The following is a 27,811-nucleotide window of genomic DNA, read 5'->3' as shown; positions in this document are numbered from 1 at the left end:
GTGGGTTTTTTTCAGTTTTTTAAATTCAAAATTGGCTGAGCTTGTAAAGGTTGAAAGCAGGCTTAAATAACCTGCAAGTGCTGTGTTTCCTCCTAGGTCAGGCAACAAGTTTTAGGTGCCCCGAGGTGTGCTTTTGAAGCACTTCAACCTGCTCTAGGGTGGTGTGACCCACACCGGTCCCTCCTCCACCCGTCGGTCCCCATTCCTCCACGAGGGGCTTTGCTTTTGGCTGGGTTAAAATATACGCGGTCCGCTTGCACCTCACTCAGCAAGCCCCCATCCCTTCAGACTCTGTGTAACCCCCCAGCAACAACATCTGTTCTTCCCCCAGGTCACTGGTGGGCATGACCAGTGGTCCCCAAGGCCAGCACCCCCGGGACCCCTGGCCACCCTCTGTGCCTTCACATTATTGGGGTTCCCAGCACGCCAGCACCTGGGGATGACCTGAAACCCATCGCTTTAACGTTTATGGTTATTCACCAAAGTTGTAATCTCATCAAGGACATATCACAAGAGCTTGACAAGGGCTGTTTCCCATAAATCCACTCTGATTGGCATTAATTGCACTGTCCTCCTCTGACTCTCTATTAATTGAGTCCCATATCAGCTGTTCCATTATTTTTCCTGGGATCGATGTCAGCCTGACAGGCCTGTAATTACCTGGGTCATCTTGTTTGCCCTTTTAAAATACCGGCACAACATTAGCTTTCTCCCAGCCCTCCGGAACCACCCCGGTCTTCAAAGACTTATTGAAAATCAACATTAATGGCCCAACCGTTCCCCTTGGCCAACTGTTTTCAAAGCTCCTTGGCTGCAGCTGAACCGGACCTGCTGATTTCCACACGCCCGGGTTTAGCAACTGCTTAACGTTCATGTGAGGTACTGTGGGGCCGGGAAGTCTTTCATCACCAACCACCGATCCCAACCCTTGGCTTCCTCCCAACCACCCGACCAACAGCTATCGAACACCTCTGCCCTTTCTGCATCCTCCTCCTGCAGATCAGGAATATATTGTCAGGATGCCCTGCTCCGAAACATCTTCCCGGCTTTGTCTCTGCTGGCCTTTAATCCATGGGTTGTAAACAGTTTGTGGGTTTGGGTTCAGTACTTTTCCCATCTCTCCTGATGTTACGTGGAATGGTCTTTGACTGCTGCCCTCCTGGCAAGGACCGAGCTGCTCTTCTACGCTGCAAAGCACCATTTGCAGCAGGAACTCAATCTGAGCTGAAGCTCTGGCCTTACAACAAAGCCAGCAAGGGGAATGAGAGAAAACAGCTCAAGAGCCATAAAGCAAAGCCCTGGTTGTGGTGCAAACAGCAGCGAGCCAGGACCCCTCTGGGCACCCTCGCGGGGACGCCCGGCTTCCTTCTGATGCACTGGTGCAGGCAGTGCAGCAAGCAAAGGGTTACTGCCTGTCCTCCCAGTGCTGGTTGGAACCGGGAATTGCTGGAACAGGTTAAGATAATGTTCATTTGTCTTCATTAGGCACAGGAAACGTGGGAAGGAGTGGTGGTGCGGCCCAACAAGGGGCCCTTTTCAAGGATCATTGTGCCTTTCTTCCAGGTAATAGAGACAAATGGAAATTGCTCTGTACGTGTGTAAGTCATCCCCAGCGCAGGCTCTCAGCTCGCTGTCTGCCCGGAGAAACCCACCGGCAGCCGTGGGGGCACCGGGCAGACCCGCCGGGGAAGAGGCTGTTTCCACAACAGAATTTTATTGATGTCCATAACAGCAGGAGCAGAGGACATGCCGGGGACCTGGCGGGTGCTTCGCTCCGATGGATGCTGAGCATTATCCCAGCTTGGAGGTGGCATCACCCTGCCAGGGTCCCCTGGCCCCAGTGAGACAAGGACAGGGTTTCTGCTCCCTCCCAGGGCACTGCAAACCCCTCCTGCACTGCCGGGCGGCCGCTGCGCTCCCCAGCAGCCGGCGGGCCACGACGACACCGTAAATCCAGGCAAACCCAGCAAACACAATAAGCAATTGTTGTTTGACAGCGTCAACTGCTTTTGAACCCTCACACAATGTTCCGTGGTGGGAAGCTGGGGCTGTAACTCCTTCCGTGTCCCTGCATGCCACCCCCCATCCCCATCCCCTTCTGGGGAGACCACCTGTTTATGACCTGGCAGTAATTATACCTAGCCACAGCTCTTCTTAATTAGCTGTAACGGATAGCCACATGAGTATAGGGTTATATTAAAAAGGTTAATTGGTTTGGGCTGGGCACACATTTGGGTGACAGTCCCTTCTGAGGCTGCCCCAGCACCTGGAGAGTGTGGCATCTCGGCATGGCGCCTGCGGGGTCCGGCTCACACCAAGCCCACCCACTACAGGCATCCGCATCACCAGGACTCTGCTTGTCTTCCCTTTCTACGTTCCTTCCCCACCTGCCCTTCCCCAAATTCATTTTTAAAAACAAACACATGCCTGTTTCCATCAGCCTGAAGGAGTATGTGCCAATCCGGCTGCTTCGCAGTGTTGGGCATTGGTCTCCCCAGGGTGCAGCAGGCACCCACAGCTCTCCACCGATGCCACCATGGGTCACCGCGCCGACCAGGCAGGCAGGTTGGAGGTTTTGCAGGGATCAGGGACAGCTTCTGGCTCCTTTTCCTTTCCAGAGCAGCTGGATGGGTGGCACAGCCTGTGCTGCCCTTTCTGCCCCTCTGCAACCCCAGCAGCTGTGAGGAGAGCTAGAAATGGAGACAGGCACCGGCTGCACCCCAGAGGGCTGCAGGCTGGAGATGTTACAGCAGGATGTAGAGTGTCCCCTGGACCACCCCCGGGCTGCCCCAGTGCCCCGTTAGTGTGAGGGACACCAGCGCTCCCCAGATGCCAAGAATGCTTCAAGAGGGACCTTGCAGCCTCTGGTGCTGCTGCCGCAGCAGGTTTTACCCGCACCAGGGTCTCCAAAGGGCAATACCCCACCTGGCCCTGATGTTAGCAGGGGCTGCTGGTGGGAGCTTGTCCACTACTACTGAGCAACTAACAGAAAAGCACCTAAAAAAGCAGCCGTGACTGCAGACCAATGGGCAAAAATCAGTGTTTGTACCCTTGTACCCGAGGCGAGGCAAGGGGTGATGTGTCGGGCTCAGGAACTGACAGGGAAGGGTTGCGTTTGCTCCTCTCTTATTTTACCTCCCTGCAGCTTTGAACTGCTGGGAAAAAACAAAGTGTGCACAGCAGAGGAAAGGAAATCTTGACACAGGGAAGCCCACAGTCACCGCTACCCAGTGAAAGAAGTAGAAGGGTCCATGTGGGCACACCGCTGAGCGCTGCGCCATGCCATGTGCTCCAGCACCAACTCCGCTGCTGCTGCTGGAGGGGAACACGCAGCCCCCCCTGTGCTCCCACCCCTGGCAGTGGCTTTAAAGGAGCAATTGTGCCTGAATGCACAGCCACGGCACAGGAAAACAGATCCCAGCAATACTCTGAGAGGGAGCGAGTGAGCCCAGTGCTCCAGAAAGTGCTCCAATTGCAGCAGGTTCTGGTGCAAGGCTGTTGCAAAAAGGTTATCTCGACCGTGTGGGATATTTATTTCTTCGTATTTTGGTAGAAGACAAACTGTTTTGTAGTCTCACCTTGGGTATTTAATTCTCTGCAGCAAGCCTAAACTGCAGGAATGTCAAGCGAGGCTAAGTACTTGCCCTAGCGTCACTACCAGACAAAAGCTGACACTTTCTGGCATTAATTCGCTAAGAGACAGTCAAGGACTCTTCAATGCGGCTGCAAATTGTGTGGCCAAGCTGGAAAACACAAGCCACAAGCTCCTCTTGGCCTGAACCAAGAGGTTCACCCGTAATCAGATGAAACCATAATGAAGCACAGAGCAAAAAAAAAAAACAAAACCAAAAACCCAACCCCCTCATTTTTGACATGTTGAAACGATGGGAAAAGCTCTGTGCTTTGGCTTGCCCACTCGGCAAACGCTTCCCCTGTGCCCCGGGACTCATGCATGCTCATTTTCCAGCTCGGCGATGCGGCTGCTGACAGGATGGATGCATTTAATGCCAGGGTTTGCAGGCTGGGATCGGGCCCGAGAGCATCAAGTGCATCCACGGTGCGGGTGCTGCAGCGCGGTACCCGCTGCGAAGGATGCTGGGGCTGCGGCTTTGAGCCATCCATTGTGGCTGCAGAAATGTTTAGGAATCAGCCGTTTAATGAGAACAAAAGAAATTAATTGGTGGTTTAGGCCTAATGAGACCGCTGTGCAAATTAACAGTCCTCATCAGCAGAAACAAACAGAGTCCTTAAACGAATCGCGCCCAGTGAGCCTTTGCAGGGTGATAAATATGGGGTCGGGGGGAGGGGGGACGGGGGACACCATCTGCACACTCCTCCCCGGCATAGGGCGGGAGCCAGGCTCCAGGGGGGAAAAAAACCCCACCAACCCACCCCAGATCTCAATAAAGCATAAATTCTCCGTTTTATTCATCCAGGCCCAGCTTGACACCACCATCTTACTGGCGAGATAAAGGCGAAACCCACTCGCATTTGCATCTGAAAGGGGCGAGACGCGGCCCCTCGCTCGGGAGCCGGAGCGGGGTCTCGGGGGGCGTTTAGCCCCTATTGAGCCCGGCACAATGGGGCCCCCCCGGCCCGGCTGCTGGACCCTGGGTATCCATCACACAGCCCGTTTGTTCCCGCTGTTTACTTAAGACGTTCCTCAATTCCCAGCGAGGATTTGTATTTCGGGGTTGGTTTACTTCTGCTCGTAGGCTGGAAAAAAAGAAGGGGGAAAAAAAAAAAATCTGTCTGATCTTTAATAATCAAAGTAATTAGAATAATCCTTTCAGGCCTGAATGGGGGATTATTTCTTCGTGTCATTTTAGTTTCATCCTCATTTGGGCTCATAAAATGTGGAAAAAGCACTTCAAAAGCCCACTGTAGTCCCTGGCCCTTCACGCTCTTGAAAATTCCCACCCAGGCGCCTGCCGAGCCCCAGTTCTCAGGGAAACCGCCAGCCCCGGCGTGTTTGGCTACAGCAAATTTATTTATTTCGGCGGTGGTCAAATAAACACCAGGTCCTGCGAGATTTGTGGATCGTTTGTTGTTTCGCTGTCTTGGGCAGATAAGGAAACCTTTGATGAAGTGAAGGGACTTTGTGTGTCTAATCTGAGCCCAGCAGCTACACGCAGCGATTGTAAAATGCTGCAGTGTCTGCAGGGAACAGTAATTACATAGGAGGATTAAAAGGTCCTAAACCTCACCTATATTTCACTTTTGTAAACTAGCAAGGAACAAAGAATTCTTGGCTCGCCCAGAGGAAAGAATAATTGACACAATTCGCAGGCGTGGGATTATTATAATGTAAATAAACGAAAGGAAGAGGACAAAACTAATTTAGGCCTGAAAGTTTTCATCTGGCGTTTAACAAGGGGGATAAACACAGCTTCCAAAAAAAAAGTTGCAAAAAACCCCCACTAACCCACCACCCAACCCCAAGCCCCCCCTTTCCCTTCTGCCCCGCTGGTTGCCCCCTCCTACTCAGAGTGCAGCTCCCTGGGGGGCTGGGGCTGGCCTGGGGGGGTACAAAGAGCTGGGGAGCGCTGCCCCATGCCCCTGTGATGCTTGAGTTCCCCGGGGGGCTCCTCTCCTGCAGCAGCTTTGGCCCCCCAGCCCCGACGCAGCCCTGACCGCATGCACGGTGGTGGCTGAAGGGGTGAGCATCACGGTGGGCATCACGGTGGCGATGGACAAGGGACAAGCATCACGGTGTGCACAGGCAGCTCGCCGGGCTTTTCCCTGCCATGTGCCCTTGGATGCTCACCCACTCGTGCCTGGAGAAGCTGTGTGGGAAAATCAGGCAGGCAGCTGACCTTGGGTTTGCCCCCAGCTGGCAGCCCCTCGCTGCTTTTGGGAACCAGAAGCTGAATTTTAAGAAATTTTAGCCTTCTCATCAATAAAACAGAGTACTCCTCTGTTTTCTGAGGGGCACGTGAAGCATAATAAACCAGTATTTATAAAACCCGAAGTGGCACAGAAGTGCAAACAGTCAGCAAGCAGCCACAGTACTATTGCTGCTATAAGACAGCGGGTAACTAAGCACGGTATGCAATGGAATTACATAAGAACAGTGCCAAAAAAAATCCCCAAAAGTAAAAAAAAAAAGCGAGAGAAAAAAAAAAAGGCCATGTTCTTTTTTTCCAGCTTGACTCCTGGTTTCAGATGAGGAAAAGCAGGCAAGCTCCCATCTGAGGCTGAAACCCAGAAAGGGTTTGTAGCAGCGCAGGAACGAGTTCGGCTCTTCTGGTTTCTTGGAGTCCAGGTTGAATTTCCCGACAGCTGCCGATGCTGATAACCACCCCGGTCGCTCCTGCCCACCCTCCCCGCTCCCACTGAAAAACAGGGCTGGAAGAACAAAAAAAATGCAAGGAATGCCAGCCTGCACTCGGTGTGCACGAGAGGAGCGTGCACGTGCGTGCGAGTGTGCGTGCACGTGAGCGTGCGCGGGCGTTGCTCCCGCGCTGGCATCCAGCCCTTCTCCCCATGCCTCCAGGTTGCTACGGGCAGGGAGAAACACTCCGGGCTGGGGGCTTTAAATTATGAACAATTATCAGAGAGAAAATGACAAGAATGAGAAAATTAACAAAGAGCTCAATACATTCGGCTAAATGACTAACATAAATGCATTCCTATTAGGCAGTCAATATTGGGCTGGCAGCTCCTGTCTGTGCCTATTTCTCATTAGACAAAGCCTTGACCTTGACCTCATTGTCCTGTTTGCCGGGAGACAGAATCCCATAACAACTCGTTTGGCGAATGTATTGGACCAGTAATCCATAAATATTGATTCATTGTTTGCAGTGTAATTTAAATGTCAGTTATAAGCCCAGGGCAGATAAAGATCTGTATCAACAATAAAACTGGAGAGGCTATAAATCCCCCAGGGCAGGCTGGGTTAAAATGGATATGCAATGCATGCATCCTTTAAAAGAAAAAGCAAAAACGGAGGGAGAGAGAGAGAGAGAGGGAGAGGGAAAAAAAAGAAGCCACATTTCCTGTACATTAGGAGGAAGGAGGCTATTGATTATCTGGGCAACCAGTGTGGGTTTGCCAACCCCAAACTGGGTGGCCCTGATCCTGCAGCGTGCCCCTGCGGCCCCTTTACCTCTTCCACCCTCCCCACAGAGATGTGGGTCCTGCTCTGCCGGGTGATGTTCCCCATGCCTGCTGCACCCCCCCTCCCCTTGCCACCCCACCTCCTCCTCCTCCCCCCCTCCCCCCCCCCCCCGGTGTCCAGCCAGGCAGGTGTGCCCAAGCTGCAGAACCCCAGGTTGGGGGCTCCCAGCACCCCACAACACGGTCAGGTACAAGCTGCTCCCTGAAACGTGCTGATTTGTTTGCCCTCAAACAGGAGGAGGGGATAACCTTAACTGATAACTAACTGCCACAAAATAGAGAGAAAAATAAGTTTTTGCTTTTAGTGCTGTTTTATAGCGAAAGTTTTGTAACTTTCTGTTAGTGGCAACCATCAGCGTCATCGCTGCTGACACAAAGATGCAAAACTATTGTTTATAAAAAAAAAAAAAAAAAGCCACCGTTTTTGGGCTATCAGACATGACTCCAACTGCAGCAGAGCTGCAGACCAGACCCTCGGAGTGATGTTTCCCTGGCAGGGCTGTGGCACTCGAGGGGCAGGAGCCCTCCCTGCATCCGCAGCCAGTGCCCCAGGGCTGGCATGAACCCCAGAGAAACAGCCCCAAAAGCAAAGTCCAGCGCCGGCGCGGGTCACAGTCCCGCAGACAAGCCCATGTGGCTGCTGTGGCTAAATCTGGCTGAGCACCAAGCGGCATTTAATAAAATACCGGGGCGAGGTGATCGCCAGGCTTTACCCCTGCAGATGCTTATCCTTCTGTGTTGTTTCATTTCTTCTGAACATTTAATTACACTTCCAGTTAGTTCCCTGTTAAGGCTGGATGCTGGTGGACTAATCGACTTCCCAGCGACACAAAGCAAATCCTATTGACAGGGGCGATAAGGAGTTACAGCCCACAGCTGCCAAGCATGGCCCGCAAGCTGGCCGGAGGGGCTCGGGCAGCCCACTCCCCGCTCCCTGGCATATGGGGACCTTCCGCAGCCGCCCTGCCGCCCCGACCCCCGTGGCCCTGCCATTTGGCAGTCGGTTGCCGACACAAAGGCTCAGCCAGCCATGTGCTTTACTGGGCGAATAGGAGGGAGGCTTTGATCCCTGCTCTCGCCCCAAAGCCTGGCTGGCTCCTGGCCCCCAACCCCAAAACAGCCCCGACCCACCGGCCAGCATCATGGCGTGGGGTGCTGGCAGGTTTGTGGGATGTGGCTTCCACCAAGCTGGGTGCTGTGGCTCAGGATCCCGTGGGGTGATAGCGAGGTGCGCCTGGCATGCCACCATTGGGCATGGGATGGAGGGATGCCTGGCACAGCAGCGGTGTGCACGGAAAGGAGGAATGCACAGCTCCACATGCGTGGAATGGAGGGATGCCTGGCACAGCTCTGGGAAGCATGGAATGGAAAGGGTTTCAGCTCAAAATCCTCCCCAGTCACATCAGTGCAGTTGCTGCACAGGGGGTCCTGTTCGGGGGCTGCATGTCAGGATACAAAGGTGTTCCAAGGGCAGTTCCCAGCCATAAGTAAACCACTTTCCCCTATGGAAGCTGCGCTCCAGGCTGAGCCGCACTGCACAGCAAAGGGAGGAGAAGGTGGCTCGTACCCACCTGCCCTGGCACCAGAGGAGGCTGCTCGGAGGTATCCCTGGTGCCACGGAGGAGGTTTGGGACCTCCTGTCAACCAGGGCGGCTGGCTTTGCTCCCTCTGGGGTGTAAGGCAGCCAAGCGTGCTGCTCCCCCACAGCAAGGGGCCCCAAAGAATGCAGGGGGACACCCCAGGCTTTGGGGGTCCTGCTTTGGGCATCTGCCCCTTCCTCGCTGCTCAGCCGCAGCTGGGCGGATGCACTGGAGGTTCCTCCAGCCTTCGCTCCCTGATGCCCCAGCCTGACCCTGAAGCATAGGGAGAAACCGTTCCTCAGTTTCTTGAGGAAAGAATCCCGCTCTTGCTGTGCGCCCCTTGAAACACCCCTTCTATCTGCTGCCTTTGCAGGACTCTCGTACTCCACAGGGCTCGGTTCTGCCTCCATCAGACCTGCTGGCGAGGGGCAGGCTATGCATAAAAACATTTCTGCAGCCTTCTTGCCGTCTCCTGGAAATGAGACGCAAATTCTTGACTTTCTCTTTCAAACACACTCTTCTTCCTGCAAATGTATGTAAACTTGCAGCTCAAACTCATTATGCATTCAGGTGTGAATAGATAGCAATTTGAAATGTTTCTTTTTCCTGTAGACAGAACTTCACATTTTCTCCCACTGGTATTGTTTTTATGCAATACACTACCATTTGGGTTTTGTTTCTTTTTTTTATTTTTTTTTTTTTTACTTTAAGTAACAGCCATTTAAATTTTTTTATAGCCTAATATCTCTGGGAAGCAGTCTCAGACACTGAGCTCATTATTTATTGAGCTCTATCAGTGACTTTAAAAGAAATCTTTTATATCAGATTTGCAGTGTAGTAATCTCCTTAGTCTGTTTGACAGGAAGAAAAACCACAGTGCGTAAACTCCTTTACTGCCTCTGAATATAGGTTAAGAGAAATACATTTTTCTGTGGGTTGGAGGGGAAAATCCTGGAGATTAAACAGACCAGCAGGACCTGCACCTCTCCCAGTAGCAGGATGCTAACGGGATTTTATCTCCTACCACTGAGAGGGAAACAAAATGCCAAGTCTCTTCTCCAGGGCTTTCCAAAAGGCACATGCCAGCCTCAGATGGGCATGAGACCCCCTGGATGGGGAGCCCCCATAATGGATGTCACCAAATGACTTGACAAGACAAATAAATCCTTCCTCATAAGGTCCACCTACCAGCTTTCTCTGATAGAAGTGGCAAACCTCAATATCTAACAACACAGAACCAATATAGACTCAAAAGGAAGATATTTGGGCACAGCAGCCCTTCCTCCACCTCTAGCTGCCCAGTCTGGTGGCAAAGCCACCCTGGAAAAACCTAAAGCTGGACCGCAAACACAGCCCCTGGTCGTGCTGAGCTTCACCCCAAACCAGAGCATCAGTTCTGTGCATCCTTTGTGTTGCTAGCTTTGCCTCTGGAATTAATATAAACATCCCTTGGAAGTTTTCATTAAGGTCCCATTTAATACGGTGCAAAGGGAGGCTGGTGTGGGACGCTGCCGAAGGGCGCAGGCAGCAAACGCGACCTTTTAATGTGGTCCGGAGGTATGCACACTCTAATCTTATTAGGCTTAGGGGCTTGAAGTTTAGAAGTTTAATTCAAACCCCCATTATTACGACTTACCCTTTATGCTCCCCTTGCGATGATTAATCCAGGAAAATAAAAAGTCCCTCCCCCCGTAAATTTGCAAGACACAAAAGAAGCAATAAGCCATTTTCTGGAATAATTTAAAGTAGGTTTGGAGAGAGACTTTGCTGGAGTGCTAGGGCGGATCAGAGGTGCATGGGGGACCGCAGCTTACAGCAACCTTTGAATTCAGACAGTTACATTTTAATCCTGTACTTGAATAATGTGACCAAAAGGTCTCTTCCATTAAAAAATAGAGTGCAACAAAACACGGAGCCCAAGCTGGAGCCCGTTAGGTAGGTGGCCAGCATAGGTCAGGGTTTCAGGGAAAGCTCACACCGATGGGAGCCCAAGGATGCCGGCAGAGCAGGACCCCAGCCCCCGGCAGGACCCCCCACGCTCAGCACTGCTCCAGCACCCAGAACAAAGTGTCTTTGGAAACTGGAGAGAACCCAGGCTGGGCGAGCAGTTGTTGGCCATGGGAAGGAGCGTGTCAGTTCGAGGACATCACCTCAAGACACCCAAATCTGAAAGCACTGGCCGGCTTCAAACCAGCCTGACCCGCACACAAACCCGGTATCACAGCGCTGGTTTTTGAAAAGGAAAAAGGTAAAAAATACTGAGGGGAGGCAGGCTTCTGTGGAAGCAAAGGAACAGCTCCACCGGAATCAGCAGTGTGGCACCGGGGTGCTGGTTTGCCCCCATTGGGTGACGCCACAGTCCTGGCACCCCAAAAAGCCATCACCCTGGTCAGTGCTTTCGGGCAGCACCTCACCCCTGTCCTGGGGCCACCCACAGTCTGCCAGCACTGCAGCAGCTCCTGCTGCCCATTCCTTGGCTGCTGCAATTCCAGGGTGCCGAGCCACCCCCGGCCCGCAGCCCACACCGTGGTGCTGCTCCCCCATCGGCTGGGCTGCAAACACCCTGGTCCAGGGCAGCAGAGATGAAACCGAGCAACACAGGGCTTCTGCTTGCACCTACACAGTTTTGGGAAAAAAGCTTTTCTGCTCAAGAAGTGCATTTGGGTTGATTAGATCGCAGACAGTATGGAAACTTTGGGAGAAATGCCAGGCAACAGCTGAACACCACAATTTACTACCTGAAAACAGCACTTCTGCATCTTCATCCAGTATTATTTATTTAGTGTCAGCTTCTTAAACACACTCTGGAGGATGCTGAAGGTGTACAGCTCACAGTACTGCTCTCCCTGACAGTACCATCTCCTACATGAAGTATTAGGGATGCTTAAGTCACGCTAACTGGAAGAGACACTGAATAAATGAATCCCAATGCTGCGGAGATGCTGCCTCTTTCCCCGAGCTGTGCAGCGAATCAGCCTGGGGAAACCCATTGCAAAAGCTGGTTTCTCCATGCACAAACCTAGCAAAACTTTCTGGAGGGAGAGGAGGACCTGGAGCCCAAAGCAGCTCAGGAAGCAAGAGCAGCCAGTCGAGAAGAGGTTTTATGTATCCTGGCTCTCCTCCTGGTGACAGACCAATGGCATCTTCATCCAGAGAAACCAGAAGTGAGCAGGGAGCTGATGGTATCCCTGGGTACCACGTGCCTTGCATCCTGCATCCCTGGGTACATCCTCTCCCTCCTGTATCCCTAGGTCCTGCAACCCCTCCATGCTGCATCCCCCTTGGCCAGGGCTCCCCTCTTCCCTTGAAACTAGTATCCCCCCACATCCAATCTGGGATACAGGGGTATCCTGGTTTCAGGGGGAGGGGGGAGCCCTGCCTCTGAGTCCAGGGTCTTTGGGATCCACTTCCCAGGATCCCAAACCCTTTAGCATCTCTCCCTACCATGAGCAGCTGCTGCCGGAGCTGGCAGAGCATCGGGTGCAGCCCCCTTGATGTGGGAGCCAGCAGGATGGGTGCCCACGTATCTAGCGGCAGGATTTGGCCCCATATGTTTTTCCTCTGCTTTAATTTACATTCCAGGAATGGATCAAAAAACCAAATAAAAACGTCAAGGTGATGCCAGCTCCTACATCTGCCTTTGGAAACCTTCAACTGCGGCTGCTAATGTTGCCTAATCCCGGCCAGACAGCGCAGCTGAGAAACTCGGCAGCGGCAGAGTGGGGAGCCTGCCCACGGGCAGCAAGGTCCCCCCAGGATCACAGCCCTTTCCCAGTGGGAGACCACCACACTTCTTCCATGGGAATCCTCCTCTCTCCACCAAAGGCCATTGCACATGGGTGCAGGGCACGCAGCTGCACTGTGCTGAGGGGAAAATCTCCAGGCGTGCACCCACTTTGGCCTCAGTTTTAATTGCTTGTGATGAAATGATGGCACCAGGTCCCACCAAGGGCCAGCGCCTTCCAAAACACCCCATTAGCAGCCAGGCAGCCCCAAGGTACATTGTTTTTCCAGCAAGTTCATGGAGAGGCCGTCTTCCCCCCCCCCCATCCCCCGTTTTTTGGAAGCGCTTCGATGTCAGCCAATGTGTTCTGCTTTGATCAACAAAACTGCACAGGCACCGAAGCTGATGGTAATAGAAAACAAATTGAACCAGGCTGGAAATGTTTAAAAAGAAACACACAGTGTGTAGGAGCCAAAAAGCACAGTCCGGCGTCTTCCATGCTACGTGAAGCAGCTTTTCACCCCAGACCTCAGGACATCAAACACCGATGGACTGGTGAAGCCCCTCGTGCCCACCAAAGTGCACATGGTGAGAAGAGTGTTTTATTTTTGTGGCTGTTGTTTTTGCCCTGCCAGGCCCCCTCTCCCTTCAAACACACCCTTACAATGAGACTACCTCGAAGATGCCTGGGTGTGCAGTTCTGCAAAGCCTCTGCGCTGCTCCCCGAGGGATGCAGGCTGTAAGGGGGTCTGAGGGACCGGGGAGGATACTCTTTGGGGTGGTGTGAGCCCTCCAGGCTCCTGAAAGGGCTCCAAAGCCTGGGCTGCAGGAGGAGCGACACAGTAGCAGTCCCTTCCCAGCACATGCCCTGAAAAGCAGCTTTTTGGTGCCCGGGGTGGGCAGGCAGCATCTTCTCCCCAGGCTGGCAAGGGGGCAGGAGCTTGGTGCCACATGGCATGGGGGTGGGGACCTGCTGCTGGCTGCAACCATCCCCATCCCTTCCCAGAGCATGGCTGTGTGGTCCCTGGGGCTGAGCTGCTCCCCTGGGACCCTGCAGCCCAAGGGGAAGGGTCCTCCCTCCTGCACCTCTCCTCCCACAACACCGATTCCAGGCTTTCCCCATGGCAAAGCCCAGGTTTGCTCTCAGAAACCACTGTAGATGAAGAAGCACCCACGAGACACAAGAAGCCGAGCATGAGCCCAGCAAACCTCCAAAATGAAGCACAATCAACCATCTGGCTGCATTGCAATGTCCACCCGAGAGGAACTTGACTCCTAGAAGCTCCAACAACATCCTGACAAACCCCATGGAACACCATGCGAGCCCCAAATCTGCACAGGTCTCCCCAAGTCGTTTTGAGCTTTAATGGGAAAGGCTTTGGCTTACAGCCCCGATGGCCACTGCAGAAATGGAGCCATTCCCCACAGGGGCAGGGGCCAGTGGGGCAGGCTGTTCACGAGCTGCAGTGCAGGGGTTTTAAAAAGAAAACAAAACAAAAAAAAAAATCATGAAGCCTAACGAACATGAGGATGTCTAAAGGGCTTAGTGGCCAGTCAGACGTTTGAGTTATACCCAGGCTCAGCCTGAGCAGAGGTGCAGGAAGGGCAAACAGCAGGAGAGAGTGTTTGGGGAAACCGGGGGGTGGGGGCTGTCCCCACTGCCCCTTTCTTATACCCCAGGGCTGAAATCTGAGGGCACAGCACTCACCCTGCCCACGGAGAGTGGCAATCATCACTTTCAGCTGGGGTAGCAGCACCTGTGGGGGCTTGGATGTCCCTGGGCTGCTGCACAGACCCCCGCACACACACCAGCGCCATCACACCATACAGCACCATGCTATAGGGAAGCTCTATATACTCACCCCCTAGTATACACCCAAGTGCTGGCAGGTCTGGTTGCCAAACCCTATGGAGAATCATAACTGGCCAAAAACAATTTTCCATTGCAAATTACTCTGTCAAGGAAAGATTCAGATTTATTGTTATTTATTAATTTACTCAAAGATTTGGTGCCAGCTCTATCTCCCACTCTGCCTCTTCCTCCCATACCTACCAGCATCACGCCTGACCCAACAGGTCCCTGTTGCAGTTTGAGTCCAAATCAGTTTGTCTCACACGGGGCACCAATTGTGGCAGCACAAGTAAACTAGCAGCTACAACAAGGCTTTACCGTTGGTCAGCTTCTACTGTCTATGCTGTTTCTCCTTCCTCCAGAAGCCAGACCACTCAGGTCCTTGTCTCTGCTACATCCAAATTCTCCACCCAACCCCTCCCCCACACTCCTCAGGGCTATTTAACCACTTTGCGGGATGAGCTACAGCTGCCCATCATCCATGTCAATCAACCCACTGCCCTCCAAGCAAGGCCACAGCTGCATATTATCAATGCTAACCACCCCCCTGCCTTCACTCCTCTACAGGTCCCTGTGATGTTTCAAGGTCATACCAAAGCTGCTTTCCTTTCTATTTGCTCTGTTCCACCAGTTTTTGGGTGCGTGGCAGGAACATGTCCCATGAGCAAACACGATGCGGGAAGCCCGGTTTGGTCCCAGCCCGCTGTGCCGCCGGGGCTGGTCCCTGCCCAGCTGTCACGTAAGGAACTGGCAGCACCTGAAAACCAGACCCGTTCCGGGGGCATTGTGAACAGGGGAGCCGCGGGGGCTGCTCGTGCCTTCCCCACACCGATCCCTCACTCATTGCCTGGCCATGGGGCCAAAGAGATGAGAAAGACGTAAAGTAACCCGATGTGCAGCTCCGGCAGATCACTGGTCACAGTGCTGGGGATATTTGAAAGGTTTTTTCCTCTCCGCCGGTGCCCCAGCCGGCTGCGCGGAGGTGGTTAGCAGTAACACTAACCTGGTGCCAGCCTGGGCGCTGATCCGGTGGCCGGAGCCACCGAGAGCCACCGCACACCCGGTGCGGGGTGGCAGCAGGTATCCAGAGACAGCCCGGTGCAGGCTGAGGGCTGCTCCCGGGGTGCTGCAGGGGGATTACCCCATCGGCGGGACACGGGAGACAGCGTGAGAGCTGCCAGGCTCCGTACAAAGTGCCAGAGGGGTGGTTTATTTTTATTATTGTTAAACACCGGGCTTGAAAACACCAAGGAACCAGCTGGGACTCTCAAGCTGACACTTGCGGACTCATTTGGAAAGTGCACCCTCTAGACCAGAGGAGGAAAAAGTTTACAGTTCCCAATATTTTAACCCTAATCCCCAACAGAAAATCAGATTTGGGATGTAATTTGCATAGCATGTCTCATGATTTCATTTAATCTGCCCAATCCTCTTACGGAGCAGAACAGCATAAGTTATCACAGACAACAGGGCTGCTTAGAAACTGCAAATCCACCCATCCAGCAAACCCTGAACTCTGTATTTAATCCCGCTCCTGCCAGTGCACATCACCGCGGAGGATGGAGGGGACGCGAGGAAGCGAGGCGAAGCCCCAGCAGCGCTGGGTCAACCTCCAGCCTCCCCAGAGCCGGAGTGCAATTTTAGGGCTTTGAGTCACTTTTTTTGCTTTCAGGCGATTTGCCTATCCCCAGATCTTATTAGGAACTTAAATACCATCCTGATTGACACACTAAAAATACGCGTTCAGCTACATCTGCCTTCCAGAACTGACTTAACCCAAAATTTCCTCCTAGCAGGAAACCCACGCAGGGCTCTGCTGCACTTGACTTTTGCAGTTAATAGAGCATCTACCAAAGCCTTTAGGCTTCGTCTTTAATTTGTCCATATAATTACAGAGAAAATGTATTCTTTATAGAGATCAGATTCCAAATCGATCCAGCAATCACAGCCACGTCCTATTTTTCAATTAACTCTTCATCATCAGTCCTGCTCCCTCGCACTCCGCTGGCATACCACCCCCACCTCAACAAAATACTTTTTAAATGATTTGTTGTGATCGAATAACTCCCCCAAATACCACAAAGTATTAAAATCCCTACTTCAATATCCTTTATCCTTTAAGGTTCTTTATAATTCAATAAACAGGATTTCAAATCCTCCCCAAACTGGGGTGGACTTGTTCTGCGCTGCCGTTCCAGGCCACTCTTCTAATGCATACTCTTATTAAGCTGTGCAAGCTTACAGCTCTTTAATCTTTTTGAACACATGTTGAGAAGAATAAAAGCAATTTTGTTTGGGAAACTGAAGGCCATGTTCAGCTGGAAATAAGCTTTTTCTATAAACTCACCTCTTGCTTTACAGAGCAGGCTCTGGGGCTGTTACCCAGTAACCCCTGAAAAGCACCACTTCGCTCCATTCATTTTCTCTCTTTTTTTAATCGTGGGAGGGGAGAATTAAGGAAAAAACCCTAATTTTGGCTCTCTTCCCCCAAACTGATACAATTTTACAGTTTTTGCCCTCAAAATAATCTCAGATCTGGGCTTCCTTTGGCTCGGAGCTAATCTGGATGTAATTCCCCTACCTCTGTCTCTGCCCTTGGCAACACACAAATACAGATTAGAGGGTTATATAAATGTAATTTTCTAATTAATCATTCCAGGGCCAGCCGCCGCATTTTTCTGTATACCAGCAAATGCACATAAAGTTCAACTGTGAGCGAGGGGAGGCTTTACATAACAGAAAGGTTTCTGCCCTGCTGGGAAATAAACTGCCCCTTCCACACCAACCTCAGCCCAACTGCCCCGCGCCCCGTGGAAGCAACCCCCCGGGGCCAAAACCTGCACCCCAAAGCCCTGCCGGGGCCAGAAGGGGCCCCCCGAGCTGCTGGGGACTGAGCTGGGCTGCTCCGGGGGTTCCCAGCGATTCCATCCCGCCGTGGAGGGACACTTCATCCCACGCGAAACACTTGGTGGAAACCTGAAAGAAAGAGGATTTTGTTTTCTTTCTAAATATCTGGCAGAAAAAAAACTTTGCGTGGCCTCTTTAAAAATAAACTGAAGTGTTCATTAGTTGGCCTATTTTTTTCAGGTGTATTCTAATAGCACTAATTAACTCTAAGGTAGATTTTAGCACTTCAGCCTCCCTTTCTGCCTTCAAATGCCAAAACAAATCTTGCCATAATTACCAGCAATCCTTTTCATTACCGGCTGCCTAATTATCCTATTAATAGCACATCCTAAGAGACTATATTTGCTTGGCAGGCAAATATTTGTTTTTAAATTAGCAAACACAAAGACAAACTGCTCTGTTTGCTGAAGGATTTTGAAATGCAAAATGGTTTATATTCATGGAAAAAAAATTAATCCAAGTAAAACCAAATGCTTAATCCATTTGAAGCAGTTGAGTCTTCTCAGTGCGTTCAACAAGGAGGAGGAGAACTGTGCCAGAAGAGGTAACTTGGAATACCTTTATAATAACTCGCCTGTGTCTGTGCAAGGGCTCCTCTTAGTTTTATCGCTTAGGGAAGGACACCGTGCCCAGCAAACAACGGGGAAAATGGACCCTTGCACTGAATTGTGTAACTCAGAAGCCACTGCACTTGAGGAAACAAGAAAAAGATGCTTTTCACCATCTTCCTCCCTTTTTGAATTTAAAGCCTGAATTTAAAGCCCTTTGGGGGCTTACAACCGATTTCTGTGCATGCACTCTGCTGCACTGTGCCCTGCTAAGGGATGCTGTAGCTCTGCGGATTGGGCTGTAGCAAGAAAACAAGCTGCCCAGGGGTGCAGGAGAGCTCTTCCTCCTCTCAGGGCTCTACAGTGCAGTATTTACCCAGCACAGATGGCTCCAGTGGTGGGAGGATGCTGTCATGGCAGGAGGATGCTGTGGTGCTGGGAGGATGCTGCCACGGTGGGAGGATGCTGCTGCGGCAGGAGGATGCTGTGGTGCTGGGAAGATGCTGCCATGGTAGGAAGATGCTGCCATGGCCACTGGGATGGCAGGCAGCTCTGTGCACTGCTTGTCCTGTCAAGCTGAGAGGATAATACCACATTTTTCTCTTAATAGGGAGCAGAAGTGCTCTCTTTCAGTGTGCAAAACTCCACAGTGATTAGCCAGAAGAGTTAATTATTCATCCTATAGTTAAGAGGAGAGGTGATATAGGACTTCAGCGACACAGCCCTTAGGAGCAGAGGATGGCGGGTGGCACTGGGTGCTTCTTGGACCCCAGCGGGATGGTGGCTCATGGCCGCTGTGCAACCTCCATCACTGGGAGGAGGCGGATTCCGAGATTCTCCTCTGCTGCTGCAGGAAGATGATGGCAGAGTCCATACAGGAAGCTCTGTCTCCAGGATTCACACCAAACAAGGATCAATAGATTTATCTACAGCAGAGGAACTCCACCAACGTGCTTGCAGTCTATGTCAGAGCAGCTGAATTATTTATGGACCTAGAGGGGCTTTTTCCCTGTAGGCTTGCAGAGCATCTACCTTCACAGACACAATTACAGGCAGCTCTCTTCAGAAAACCAACACCTCTTTTCTCTCTCTCTCTCTCTCTCTTTTTTAAAAAAACCCAACTACTTCTTCCCTGGGTTATAAAAAGAGAAATACAACCTCATCTTGCAACCCCCCGAGATGAAGGAGATAAATGAGCAGCACTCCGCAGCGGTGCGTTACCGCAAGCTCAGTGGGTACAGGCGAGCTCCCAGGTTGAACGGGGTGTCACCCACATTCGGGGTGCACATGCAACACAGGCTTGTGCCTGTCCCCAAACCCTGGCTCATTGTCTGTCCCCTTACACCTCCCAGAACCTCCACTCTCCCTCGCTTTTCCTCTGCAGCCTGAGGTGGGAGGAGGGTTAAACGCGTGGTTCTTCCAATTTAAGATCAGTCTCCCACGCTGTAGCCTGGGAGATGTCAGTCCTGCTAGAGTGGGATATCGATTCCATCCGGATCTGGTGCTGGTGCCTGCCTGCCCCTCGCTTGTTCCCCCCGCCACTGCCACTGCCACTGCCACTGCCACTGCCACTGCCCCTGCCGTGCCCCTGCCTGCAGCAGGCAGCACTGCCAAGGGGCTTAGGGGAGTTTATTCAGGATTACAGGGTATGGCAATAGGGCCAATCTGCTGTTCCTTTGCTGGGGTCTGCAGGGACCGCAGTGCCAGGCAACTGACCCTCCTCCACCCAGCCCCTTCCCCGGCCAGTCAGCAAAACCTGGCAGCCAGGGCGGGCTGAGGGTGCAGGGCGAGGGGCACCACGCTGCGAGGGAAAATGAGTCAGTTCCTGGGAAAGAAAAGGTTAATCAGCCTGCGCAGAGCATTGCCCAGGGTTTACTTGAATTACTCAAGTCTAAAATACAGCAGCGGCCACACCGAGCATACAAAGGGGCTTTGCAATCCATTATGCCACATCGGAGACCTGGCTGAGACCACACATGTGAGAGCAGCAGTAAATAATGCATCGCCGCCCCGGCCAGCCTCCTGCTTCTCCCTCTCCTTTTACCCTGTCAACCTCCTTGTCAGATCCCAGTGCCAGGCTGCCTGTCTGAATAAGCACTGGGGGATAACAAATATCAAACCCTTCCTCTTGCAAAAAAAATAGACAAGAGACCGGTATGGCTGCAAAACACGTGCTCCTGCCCCGCTCCTCAGGAGAAGAGAAGGGTGGCTGATGCTCTCCCCACACACCAGCAACCCGCACGGCACAACCCCCCCCACCACCCGTGTTTTACAGCCTCTGGGCTTCTCAGGCCACGGGTCAGGTTGTTCCAGTGCGATGGAGACAGGGATGTGCCTTGGCTCTGTAAGGCAACTGTGACCATCCCACGTACCCGCTGAGTCCAGCAGCCGGACCTCCAGGCTCTGCCAAGCCTTCCTGGCACGGTTGAGTGATGCTTCCCAAAACATCAGGACTCGGTACCCGATCTGCATTCAAGCACGCTGAAGAGGCATCCGGCACCCAGCAGTGATGCACGCAGGCTGCCGGTCGCATGTCCGTGACACCCCCTGGGGACCACACTCCTCCTCCCAGCCGTGCCTGGCGGGAGGAAGCAAGGAGCCACATGGCTGCTGAGACCTGAGCCAGGGCAGACCGTGCACCTGCGTGTCACAGTTGACACCAACTGACAAACGCCTTTGGGAGAGCGACAGCAGGACGGCTGCGCCTGCATCCCCACCAGCAGCAGGCGGGCTGTGCATTGCCGGCAGAGGTTTGTCAGGGCTGCCACCGCCTGCTAATTACATTGAGGACGAGGATGAGGTTCAGGAAGAGGGTGAGTCTCCAAGCTCAGCATCCTGGAAGTGACAGAGAGCCATCACATCTGCAGCAGCAGGCTCCAGTTCAGGACCTTCTCCGTCTCCATCACACACACACTGACATGAGACTTGGTACGACTCCGTCCTGGATAAATTCAGAGATTTTAGGAGCAGAAGGAACTGCTTTGCAGCCTCCCATGCTGTGCCACATCCAGAAGCTCCCCCTCAGCTTACCTCTGAGACTCTTGACTATCCCTGGGCAAACATGGAGCCCCAGGGGTCTGTGTCCACATGTTTGCTACATCTTTTCCTAGCAGAAGGCCCTTGTCAAGTCTGTCTCCTCTGACCGCACCAGGAAAGCAAGGAGTTTCTAGTAGCGAAGCCCTGGCAAGCAGTGCTGGCCCCCGCTGCTCCTGAGCTCCCCAAAAAGGGCACAAATGGGAGTGAAACACCCGCTGGCTGCGCAAGGTGGCATGGGGAAGCAGCTGGATGATGCTCCAAAGGACACAAAGGACTTGTCCCCGCAGACCCAGGCTCTAGGTCACTACACCTGGTAGCAAAGTGACACACACATCACTGCAAAAGCAGCTGGCCACAGCTGGCCGAGCTGCTCCTGACATCCCTGCAGCCTGGTGAAGGGCTGGGGCACCACTGTGCAACCGCACAGACCACGGCAGCAGCACCGAAACGCACACCTGGGCACCACGGCAGGGAAAACCTCTTGACAGGGCAAACAAGGTTGGTTTTTTGGGTTCCTCCTAACTGTTGAGTAACCCAGCGTGTTACTGGGAGCAGATTGCCAGCTGCATTCTCAAGGCTCCACAATTCTAACGATTCTAGGAGAAACCGAACGCCTTTGAAGCAAAGATTCCCCTTGTTCCCTGAGCCGCTTCTCATTTTCCCCATGGATCCCAGAGGATCAGTAGACCTGAAGCACAGAGCGTTTAATCCAGCCTCCACAGAGGCCAGGGGGTGACTCAGGGAGGAAGGCTCTCCTCTGCCTCCCTGGGTGACCAGAGGGGCCCTTTCCCAGTGCTCCAGGGCTTTTGCAGGGGACCCCATCCACCATTCCCACCTCTGCTCCGGGGAGCCGTGCAGGATGAAAACATGGTCGGAGTCTTCCCGGCAATTCGGGGCTGCTGGGGATGTCTTTGGTCGTTCAATGAGTCCCCTTCTCATGTCCTTTTAGGTCAAAACCACAACTATTTCACATTTAATTGTTTCAGTGATAAGAAACCAACTCTTTCAGCTCCTCCAGCACCTTAACCAACTCGCAGTGTGTACCATCCTCTGCATTGCCTGCAGTGTGGTGGCCAGGCCAGCTAAACGCAGGGGGTGAGAAAGAATAACACCTGGCAATCTTATAACCACTGGTCTTCTGGGATGGGAGGAAGGCTCTCCCTCCATCAGGGGTATGACGGAGGCATGTGTGGGACAGGCACCCCATACCACATGGGTAACCAGCCCCAGCACGGGTGTGGGAGGCGATGGAGGGGCTGGAGGAGCCGGGATGCTCACCTATGTGCATGCTGGGGCAGAGGAGGCTGGTCCCTGCCAAGCACAGAGCAGTGGGCAGAGGCTTCCCACAAGCATCGGGGGTCCCCAGCACCCACCATGGGTGGGCAATGTGTGGGGGCATCTGCCAAGGCTGGGGGAAAGTGGTCCTGGCACCAGGGTGTGTGTTTCTCTGAGAAACCCCAGTCTCAGCAGAGGCTGGTGCAGTGGGAGCCCCCAGCCCGAGCATCCCCTGGTCACCCACAGCTGTGCAAACGCGGCTGAAACTCCAGCTAGAGCATCTCCAGCGCCAGGAAAAAAGGAGAAACCAGAGGCAGAGTGCCTCGTGCACCGGCAGCAGGAAAACAAACCCGGCTCCCACAATTCACCGAGGTTTGTTTTCACCGCGCGGGGTGGGAAGCAGATGGCGTGCCGAGGGACGGCGCCCGCCCAGGGGTCCGGCTCGGTTCTGGGTTTGATGAGCTGTGCACATGTGAAACCCGAACATCTGCAGCGCCATGTGGTGCATGCAGCGGGCCAGGCGCAGCAGCCCCCCGCACCCACCAACCCGCAGCTAAACACCATCAATTATTCATGACCGAGTTATTTGTGGTGCAAAGGGTCCATCAGCGACTTTGATTAAAAATCCAATGAGTAATGAATATGCAAAAGCAAGCGACTGCTTGGAGGAACAGATTTGTCAAATTGTCCATACTTCATCCAGATAAAGAAAAATCTCAAGAGGTCCTGAAATTGAAAAACTTACCATCAAATCGCAGCATTATCTTAATGATTAAATCCCCTCTGCCACACAGACACTTCGCATGAATCTGAATAGGAAAGTATTTGTATCTTAAATTCGAAGTAAGGGCAGCAAGAAGAGTGGCGCGCACACAAGAGGAAATGTGATTTTAATTCACATTGTGACTCCACAGCCATTTAATTATTTTAATTAGGCTTAATTAGTGGTAAATTTACAATGATATGCTTGATACCTGGCATTAAATCTTTCATGCATAAATGTTTTGTTAAAATGAGAAAATAGGCACGTGGCATTTTGCCAGCAATTAGTGCTGAATGCTCTAATGAAAGATTACTGCTCTGCTGTGATTCATGATGACAGGCAGAGCTGGGGAGCTGTTTGTGTTTCACCGGGCAGACAATAACCCTGCCACCGTCACCTGCAGTTGCAATGGGTTTGGACCAGAGGTGGGGGCATTGCTGCTCCCCTGGAAAGCGGCATCCCCATGCGGCCCCTCTGTGGGCAGGGGGACCGCTGGTGGCTTTGCAGGTGGCCAGGGAAGGGACTGCCCGGCTGACGGCCACCCGCTCCCCACCCCAAGGCAGGTCGTGGGATCACCCAAAGCATCCCCTTCCTTCCCAGGGGTGAAGGTGTCCTGGGCCAGCCAGCTGCCTCCACAGAGGAATCCACCTCCATCCTGAAGTCCCCGCTGTGCCCGCTCCCTGCCTCTCCAGGGTTCTTCCCGTCACCTCCTTTCATGCACCACATGGTCCTCATGCCTGGAACCTCTCCTGCATCCCTGTGCTGCCGGCAGCACTCGACTGTGCTTCAGCTCCTCTCGCCTTCCCTTCTTGCTCAAGTTCTTTCAACCTTTTCTTTCCTGTGGAGCTCTGGCTACCAGAATCCTCACGTGCTGTTGAACATCCTCTGAGAGAGCCGGAGGAGAGGGGATCTGTTAGAGACCCCTGGCATGTCTGAGGCGCAGCTCTTGGCTCGCTGCTGGTCCCATGGGACAGACCAGCTCCACCACCACGCAAGAGGAGAAGCAGCATCTCCACCAGCTCAGTGGGAAATGGGTTGATTCCCGACCCTTCCCCGGAGGGGCTGGCAGAGGAGGCGGGGGGGCCCAGCCATGCTGGGGGCCTTCCAGGGCTGCTCCGCCGTACTGGTGTTGCTGTCTCTCAGCCATCTTACACACCGTGCGACTCAGGGATGCTGTGGGAACACAAACACTCCCATCATGAATGGGGCAGTTCCAGGATTTGGGAAGGGATTATCAAACCAGACTCACCTTTGGCTGTTACAGAGCACAGGACACTTGGTGCAAGGGCGATTCCCAAGCTGCCTCATGCCATCTACCCCTGAGCCTGGGGGTACCGAAACGCCTGTGCCGCCGCCTTCTTCCCTTTTAAAAGAAACCCAAATCAGTCACATTCAAATGCCGCAGAACAGTTCTGTTTGGGTCATGCCAAGCTACCACCCAAATTCAAATATATCAGCTATGGAGTAACAGAAATGATTAAAGGACTGCTAAAAATTTCTCAGCTTTGCCTTGCTCTAATTAGAGGGAAGCTTCCCAATTAGAGGGAAGCAGGGCTAACAAGAGGCTGTGTGCGGTGCCTGGGATGCCCAGGGTGCCCGCTCCCCACAGCCCGGGTGCAGGTGGGTGGGTGCATGGGTCCCAGCTAGGAGCAGCCTGCAAATGCAGGGGCAGGCGGGGTGCACCCAATTTTCCTGAGCAAGCCTTACGTTTGCATTGTAAATGTGCCCTTGGGTGTGCGCAGCAGCCAGGATGCAAAGCGAGCCACTGGCCCCAGGCAAGGTCTGCGCAGGGGCAGAAACCCAAGGAGCCAAGGGACATGGTGGCAGGAGACCCTGCAAGAGCTGGCAGGGTTGGGGGTGGCACGGGGAACCCCCGGCTTGCTGCAAACTAGGGGGGATCGCCAGCCTGCTGCCGGCTCTGCCTGCATGCAGCCTGCCCGGCTGGGCTCTCGGCAAGGGTGCTGGCAGGTTTTGGTGCAGCAGCCCAGCACGGGGTGTGCTGATCGCCCCCAAGCCTGGGCACGTCCGCGTCCCCGCGCCTGAGGCTAAGCCAACCCCAACGGTGGGACAGCAAGACCTCTCACAGGCAGGCGAGGTGCGGCCAGTGTCTACACAAGCCTTTCGGCTCACAAAACGACGGGAAATCATTCCACTGACCCTGGTGTTCAAAGTTCTAAGCTGAAAGTTGCAAAAAAATCCTCTGTCTGTAGCACAGGAAACTCGCAGTGCCGTGTGCGGGATGGAAAGGCTGCCGAGCTTACTGGGCACGGAGAGAGGTGGTTTGGTTGGGTTAGCGCAAGGAGAAATGGAGAGAAGCAATGAGGCTCTGGAGACCTTGGAAAGCTCTTGGCAGCCAACGTGAGTGAGTTATTGAAAATACATGCAGAATGAATGTTTGTTTTGCAGCTGGTGGCACACCATTTCCTCATTGCTCAACAAACACAACACAACCCCCGCTGTCGTGGAGCAAATGAGGTGGTCAGGCTCTTTGGGAGAAGAGTTTGATTTGCATCGTGCCCCTAGATTAGGGTCTCCTGAATTTCTAAAGCTCCTCTGTCCCAGGAAGGGCAGCTGCAGAACCACGAGGCTGCTCAGAGCCTCCAGGGCCGGGCGAGGAGAAGGGGGAAGCAGGGAAATTAATGCTTGATACAGAACCCAGCACACGGAGAAGTCCAAGATACAGATGCCCAGCATTTCAATTACAAACCTGCTAAAAATCACAGCAAGATGAATTCCAGTGTTTTCTAAGTACAGTTAAGTGCACTGGGAGGGTATTAACTATCTCCCAGTCCCTATTGATCTTCCTGTCTCCTGCTACTACTGGAAACAATTAGAGGTCAATAAGCAACATGAGATGAAATTTACAGCTGCCAGATAAACCATTTGGAAATATTTCCTTGCTCTTTTACATCGGTGGTTCTGTCAATACCACAATCAAATATTTTTTATGGAAAAGAAAGTATCTTAGAAAATATATCTGTCCTGTCCCACGGACTGGGAGCACAGCGTGTAAATACGCAGCCAACGGCTGGCTGCTAGCAGCCCTGAAAGCAAAACCCAGCGTACAAATAGCAGCAAGACTTTCTGTTTTAACAGCACCATCCGTCCAGGAGCCGCACTAATGCATTTACCCTCTCGGTGACCCTGCGAGAAGAAATAAAAAATCTTCCTCCTGAAGTGGCCAAGGAAGAAATCAGGGCATGAAAAGGCTGGGAGTGCAGTTTGCAAATGGCACACAGGCAGTGACCCTACTGCCCGCAGATGGGGACATGGGAACGGCTGCGCAGCTTTGCTGCAGGACCCCTGGCCGGGCTGGGGGCTGGATGCACGCCTTGGACCCTCTGCTGGACCCCTTGTTGGATGCACGTTGTTGGACACACATGCTGCATGCATGTGTTGGACACATATGTTGACGCACGCATTGGGTACATTCACCGGATGCGCACACTGGATGCATGTGATGGACTCAGTGTTGGAGGCACATGCTGGGGGCATGTATTGCACGCATGCACTGGACACACGATGGATGCCCACAGTGGTGCTGGGACTCCAGGGCACCCATGCATGCACTGCGACTGGTCCATGGCCCCGCAGAGGTGCCTGGTTGGGTGCAGGACCGGACACAGCACAGCACGTTGTGCGCTTCTGGGGTCCTGCTGCTGCAGCAAGCACGTCGCTGCCAGCTGCCTCGGCCCCTGCAGCCGGTAACACAGGCACCGTCATAGTGCTGGGGCGAAGGGTGACAGAATAACCGCAGTGGACCTGGCAAAATCACTGCACCTGAAGCAAGTGCGGGGATGTTCCAGGAGTGGAGGCACCCCTGCCCCACCCCCCAGCATGAACACCAGGGACTCAAGACAACACACTGGAATCTAATTTGGCTCCTGGCAAGAGATATCCAACCTGAAGAGATGTACAGTTCTTACATTAAAAAAAAAAAAAAAAAAGCCATAAAGTCTACGCATACATGACAGATTTACTAAAGAAGCAATTCACTGCAGTGCCATCAAGCAAGTGTACACACAGCTCAGTTTTGTAAGGAATCATTCATGGTACATTTAGTAAGGCTCCAGGATGAATGGGCTGAAGCATTCTTTTGCTATTTATCTCCTATCTTCCTTGCTTGTTAACTCCTCCTCCCCGAACTCAGCTGTCACCACATTCCCACCCCTGGTCCCCCAAGCAGCTGTGGTGGGATGGGGAGAGTTGTGCCGACGGCTGCCCTGAGCCGATGGCTGAGGGCACTGCTGCCGGGGCAGGCAGGGCGGGGGGCAGGCAGCCCCAGGCTGCCCACGCTGCCAGAAGGAGCATCTCCAGACACACAGGACCACCTGCGCTTTAGACCCTGCACTCACGCACCCCTCTGCCTGCGAGCTGAGCTGGCACGTGGGCAGGTCCCTGGAGGGGTGTCCTGGCAAGCCCTCCTCCACTCCGGCCCCTCTGTCTGCACCCTGGAGTCAGCCTTCACCTCCCACCCCAGCGCTTCTCCTTCCCAAAGGCTTTGGTGGCCGGTTCCTCTGGGTGCCAGGTGCTGGCTGGTGGCACACTGCCTCCTCCTGCCATTTCTCCAAGGCTCAGGAATGGCTGGTGGCTCATTTCCCTGCAAAAGGCTGAGCCAAACCTCCAAACACCAACTCCAGGATCTGCCTCTTTTGAAGCAGCCTCCCTCCCCAGCCCTTTTTCTGCCAAGTTCCCTTCCGCAGACCACCAAAACCCCCTCCAGACTGTAGCCCCCTCTCCCTGTGCCATCCCTGGTGCTCCTGCCCGGCCATCCCACCCACCGGCTCTGGGGACTGCAGGGAATGTGATGCTCACCAAACCTCCTGGCCTCACCAGCTGGGACCTACTGTGCTTGTGAGATGCCCTGCAGGTAAGCAGCACTCCAGAGTAATAAATAAAAAGGAAAACTCTTCCTAAATCAGCCTGTCTCCCCCAAGGCTAGGTTTAGCTGTTCCCTAGGTCCAGCTGCATCCTCCCCATCCCATGGGCTGGGAAAGGCAGAGCCCG

The sequence above is a fragment of the Falco peregrinus genome, chromosome 1 (genome assembly GCF_023634155.1).
Source record: "Falco peregrinus isolate bFalPer1 chromosome 1, bFalPer1.pri, whole genome shotgun sequence".
NCBI classification, from domain to species: Eukaryota; Metazoa; Chordata; class Aves; order Falconiformes; family Falconidae; genus Falco; species Falco peregrinus.
The sequence above is the reverse complement of the archived record's forward strand: the minus strand, read 5'-3'. Positions refer to the sequence as shown.